Source organism: Camellia sinensis, chromosome 7 (assembly GCF_055761805.1).
Source record: "Camellia sinensis isolate YWXY chromosome 7, ASM5576180v1, whole genome shotgun sequence".
NCBI lineage: Eukaryota > Viridiplantae > Streptophyta > Magnoliopsida > Ericales > Theaceae > Camellia > Camellia sinensis.
Genome location: NC_138967.1, coordinates 175,609,270 through 175,615,003, shown reverse-complemented (window position 1 = coordinate 175,615,003; position 5,734 = coordinate 175,609,270). Strand labels below are relative to the sequence as shown.

Sequence of the window (5,734 nt, the reverse complement as noted above, 5' to 3'; positions counted from 1 at the left end):
AAAATTACATTTCATCCCCTGAGGTTTCTAATTTCATAACAAATTGCCCATTTTATTAATAAATCATCAATTCAATTAACAGTTTTTAATAATGTTAGAAATATGTTTTAATTAATAATTTAGATAATTTTATTATTGTATAGGATAACAAACATAAATTTCGTTTTTTTAGTTAATTATGTTTAATAAAAAATTTTAAGGATTATTTGTAATTTTTCAAACCACATGGAGAAATCTATACTTTCGACAAATCTCAAGTGATGTATTTGTAATTTATTCTAAATATAAATGATAAAGCCTATTTAACCAAACCAGTGATAAAAAATGTCTACTTTCAGGTCTCATTTGTTTTCAGAGGTAGAATGAAGGAGATTGATAGTGAGAAGATTAAGTAAAATTATGTTTGCTTTGATGATAGTTGTTAGTGTGAGAATTATTAAATTATTTTTATATAAAAGAAATATAAAATAATAAAATAAATAAAATTATGATTTTTGCTTAACAAAAAATATAAAAATATTAAATATTAATATTTAAAAAAAATGCCAATATATAAAAAAATAAAATAAAAAACGGACCCTATAATCCCAACTACTTCGTTTTCAATACCAAGTGCCATAGAGGATTATTTATCCGTTCATCCGAGGGGGTTCATAGTCAGTTCTGACTATAACTCTAATGTAACAATGTCAAAACAAACATAATATTAAAAAATGACTCCTCATATTGTTAGTCCAATACCAACCCATACCATGAAAAACAAATAGGCCCTTAAAATATATAATGCACGGCGTTATTAGTCCAAACTATGCCCAACTTTTTGGACTTGTCATTGGTCATTTGGAAATTACTTAACTTTTTAACTTGTTATAAAAAAATGGAAGTACGGTAACATCTCGTAACAAATAAGGCCAAGTTTGAAAAGACTAAATAAGTATACTTTTTAACTTTTTATGAAATATGGATTGGATTTAGGTTGGGTTTGAAGTGATGTGTTAGAGAGGTGATGTGACTTAAATAAGATGATGTGACTTAAATAGGATAGTGACTTTTTAAATTTTTTGAAGGATGCCAAACTTGGCCTAAATAAATAAATTGTTTATTTCGTAACTTTACTAAAAAGCTAACAAAGGCATAACGTATTTTTATTTTTGAACGCCTGACATTAGATGGCCTCGTTTGGAGAGTAATCATTTTAGTTAAAAAATTAAAAAGTTATTATAAATTATTAGATCATTTTTTTTTACTTTTTTACACGTACTTTCATAAAAAATTAAAAAATTACTAAAATAGCCAAAACTAAAGCCTTACATAAAGGATTACAAACCCAATTAGAGAGTAGAACACCATTAAGGAAAGCTCTAGCTGGCCAATGGGCAGCACTGTTAGCCTCACAAGGAGTCCAGTCTATAGAAAGGAAAATTTATATTGGTTTGCCAAACATCTAATATCCTCTATGATGAGAGCACATCTCCAATGACTAACAAAGACATGCTAGATTTCATTATTTTAACCAATTATTATCAAATAATTGAGATACTGTATGAATTTTATTTTACAAAATGAACGGTATAAATTTAAATTCATCATGACTATTCACTTTTCTTTACGTTAATAATATTTAATGAAATTAATTTTTTATAAAATTTATTTTTATTGATAAATATATAAAATAAATGATTTAAATTATAGTTGGGAATATGAGATGCAGTCATGAAATAAAATATAGAAAATATGTGTGGCATTCATTGATTCTTCATGTTCGAATGAGAGCTATTTCTTTGCATCTTACTTGAGTTGGAGGCAAAGTTTTTAAAAGTCTTCGTTTGGCATATTAATGCCGTCCACAAGCAGTTGCTTTTTTAATTTTTTTTTTTTTTTTTTTTTTGTTATTAGAAATATTCTTGCAGTTTCATTTGAGGAGTCCGTATTCTCTCCGGTCAATCTCTCCAGCCATTCCTCTTGTCAAGGAGCCAGGATTTTGCCACGTCACTTTGGCTGGAGTCTACGGCTCAGATTAGATGCTCGGTAATAAGTAAAATAAAATAAAATTTTGATTTTTTTTTCATTCAACACAGCATCAGAGCTTCCCTCCCATTCAACTTCCCTTCCATTCACTTTTTCCCTCCCTCTTTGAAGCTCTGGTGAACGATGATCGGCGGCGAATCGAAGTCAACAGTGAACATCGACGGTCTGTCCCTCTCTCTCTCTCTCATTATCTTGTTGAAAAATTCAAACAGGAGCAATTAGGAATGTTCAAGTATACTTTTACACTAATTTCTGTTCGTTTTTCAAGAACTCAACAAAATGAAGAGAGAGAAAGAGAGAGATAGCGGCATGCTATAGTAAAATTTTGAGTGTTGGATTTGAACTTGAGAAAGATTAATTGTAGATGATAGTAACAAACAGAAAGCTATAACATCATATTTCCATGAAAATTTCAAGCGTGATACCTGAACTCTTGGGTATTTTCTCTTCAAACAAACAGCCACTGTCAACCCTGTTCAACCAATTCTTTGTCCTTTGGCATCTACTTGAAACCCAAGTCAAAGAAAAGCCAAGAAACCAAGAGAAATTGAGAGACCCAGATGAGAAAATGATGGAAAAACAAGAATTGGCCAAAACCATCAATATTTACAGAGAAAAAGTTCAAACCCAACAGAGAAAAGAGCAAAATAACAGGTGAATTTTGACTCTCTTTCCAGAACAAAGAGAGAAAGAGAGGAAGAGAGAGAGCCGGGTGTCGGTTAGGAATTTGGATCCTCGGCCGCCCTTTTGGGCAGCCGTTCCCAGCAGCCCCCAAAACGACGTCGCTTTGGGGGCTTTTTCGTTTTTTTTTTTTTTTTGTCGCAGAACCAGAGCACAGAGGGGAGGGGAGGGGAGGGGAGAGCACAGAGCAGAGGGGAGGGGAGGGGAGGGGAGCTCGCCGTCGCAGGTCCGGATTCGCCGTCGCAGGTCGTGGAGCTCGCCGTCGCAGGTCGTGGAGCTCGCCAGCCGTCCGATCGTCGCCCGATCTGCCGTCGCCTCCGCCTCCGCCTCCTCCTCCTCCTCCTCCTCCCCCGGTGATTATGGCCCCCTCCAGTCCGGTGCTCCCTCTTCTTCTCCCTTCCTCTCTCTCTCCTTCCCCTCCCCTCCCCCTCTCTCTCTCCCTCCCCTCCCTCTGGTTCGGCTTTGCAACGAGGAAGAAGAAGAGAAAAAAAAAAAAAAAAATCAAAATAACCCCCAAAACGACGTCGTTTTGGGGGGCTGCTGGCTCGGCCGCCGGAAAGGGCGGCCGAGGATCCGGACTCGTCGGTTAGGAGTCCGAATCTGAGCCTAGACTCTGACCAAAGTGACGTGGTCAAATCCTGACCCTTAACAGGAGGGATGGCTGGGGATGTTGGTTGGAGAGGATCTAGACTCTTCATTTGGGTCTATAGATAGGGAAGTATTTTTTTTCCATGTCCTTATTGACCCCATGACATCGACTCCTTCATATAAGTCCAATTATTAATAAGAAAAATAACAGTAATTGATAGTTCTAAATTTGGAGTATTAAATCAGTTTTAATGAGTTGAAAAATTAAAAACAAAAAATAGAAAGCCAAAACATGCCATTATGTGAGACCTACAACCACATTAAAGCTATTAAAGCTCTTGATTTAGAGGTCTGAAACATTTCTGTAAGAAAAAATATATAAACAATTAATAATTTACATTATTAAATATCATGTAATAATGTGAATCTCACTTACCGTATAAAGTAATTTAGTAATATATAAATTATTAATTATCTCTAAAAATATTAAGAATTCATTTTTTTTTAATAACTCTTTATTTTCTTTTTAAACCTTAAAATTAAGTTCTCAAGCGAGGTTTCAATTTGAGGCAGTGAGGACAACTGCTCTTATATTTTAATTTTTCAATTTGGGAGAGGTTCCTCTTCAGTCTGGTTGCAAACCGGAGGGTATAGTAAGCCCATGGTGGGCTTTACTCTAAACCTATCTTAATGATCTAAGTCATTAATATATAGAGTTTATTGAGTAAATTAATTAGATAAAAAATAACGTTAATTAGATATCAATAGCTATTTGATTAATTTATTTGTATCAAAGAAAAAAGTATAATTTTTAAAATAAATTATTAATATAAATATAATCTAATCAAATGATTATCGATATCTCATCAACATAATTTTTTATAAAAATAATATACCTAACAATCCGACGCATTAAACCGTTTAAATTATTGTCCTGGCCCCAACATCACTCTCCAACCTGTAGACAGATAGGAAAGAAGCCGCCCCCTTTCAAATGCGAGCGGATCCTCTAGAGTTAATTCTCTAGAGTGATCTCCTAAAGTGGTTGATCGAACGGCTCAGAATCAAACTCACCAAAACGACGTCGTTTTGGTGAGTATTTTGAAAAAAAAAAAAAAAAAATCCAGATTTTTTGAAGCTTTTTTTTGCAGATCAACAATGGAATGCGAAAGTTTCGAGCTCCACCAATCTCTCACCGGGAACGGCCACACTCTCACGGATAACCCCCACAACTTCTCCCTCTCAAAACCATGGCCAATCCTTCCGTCGTACCTCCCATGGTCTCTCAACCCCAACGTCCCCTTCAGATCCTGCGAATCCTACTTCGGCAACGGCTTCACTCGCCGGATCGATCTCCTCAAATCCTCGCTCTCCCATCACCGGACTGGAGGCTGGTTTCGGTGCTTCTACAGTGAGACGTTGCGGAGCTCGATTTGTGAAGCCGGGAGGGTTCGGATGCATTCGGACAAGATTAGGATGTCGATTGGGGAAGAGAGGTTGGAGGCGGTGATGGGGAGGGGAGAGGATGAGGAGTTGCCGGTGTTCGAATCGGGAGCTTTTGATGTTGAGGTTGTGGATCGATCGAGTCATGGAAAGAAGCTTGTGGATGATGAGTTTCTTAATCAGTATGTGCAGTTTGGTGCGGATTCGCAGCACACGATGCGTGGTTTGGTCGATTCGGTCAAGTTAGTTGGTGCTAGTGACTTCCAATGCTCTGAGGTTAGTAATTTATCAACAAGTTTTAGATGTGTTGTCATAAATTCCACTACTCTGAATTGCTAACTACTTCTTTTACATGTTGATGATGATTTATTTAGCTTTGATTTAATTTTGTCTTGCGATTTGGGACTTGAGTTAATCTGATTTGGGTTGTTGGGTTGTGATGATGATGATAAATGGAAGCCATTGTTGATCTACAGAAAAAACTTCAAAAAATCTGAATTTTTTTTTTTTTTTTTCAAAATACTCACCAAAACGACGTCGTTTTGGTGAGTTTGATTCTGAGCCGTTCGATCAACCACTTTAGGAGATCACTCTAGAGAATTAACTCTAGAGGATCCGCTCGCCTTTCGAATACCAACCTAAAATTAGGTCTAATTGTATAGACCAATGGCATTTAATTTAAGATACTATTGGACTGCCACATAAGCATAGAATAACTTCTCCTGCAGAAAGCTAAATTCTTTCTAGGAATGTGGCAAGACAATCAGTTTGTTTAGGGCATCTTGATCAACCTTTTCAAAATTATTTTTTAATTAAAAAACTTAAAAAAAAAATTTATTGTGTTTAGTTTGAGTTTTTTCAATTAAATTTTTTAAAAATTAAGTTTTTTAATTTTCATATTTTTTTATTTTTAGTGAATATTTTTTAAATTTTAAACATTTTTTTTTTACTTTTTTAGATGCACCTTACTTAGATGTATCTAAAAAGTAAAAAA

At 35.1% G+C, this 5,734-nt stretch overlaps 1 long non-coding RNA gene across 1 annotated transcript; it reads left to right on the top strand.

The window, feature by feature from the left end:
• Nucleotides 1-2,071: 2,071 nt before the first annotated feature.
• On the top strand, nucleotides 2,072-5,128 carry LOC145795465 (uncharacterized). Its single transcript, XR_014336456.1, has 2 exons — nucleotides 2,072-2,191; nucleotides 4,449-5,128. It is a non-coding gene; the product is annotated as an uncharacterized LOC145795465 (long non-coding RNA).
• The last annotated feature ends 606 nt before the right edge of the window (nucleotides 5,129-5,734 follow it).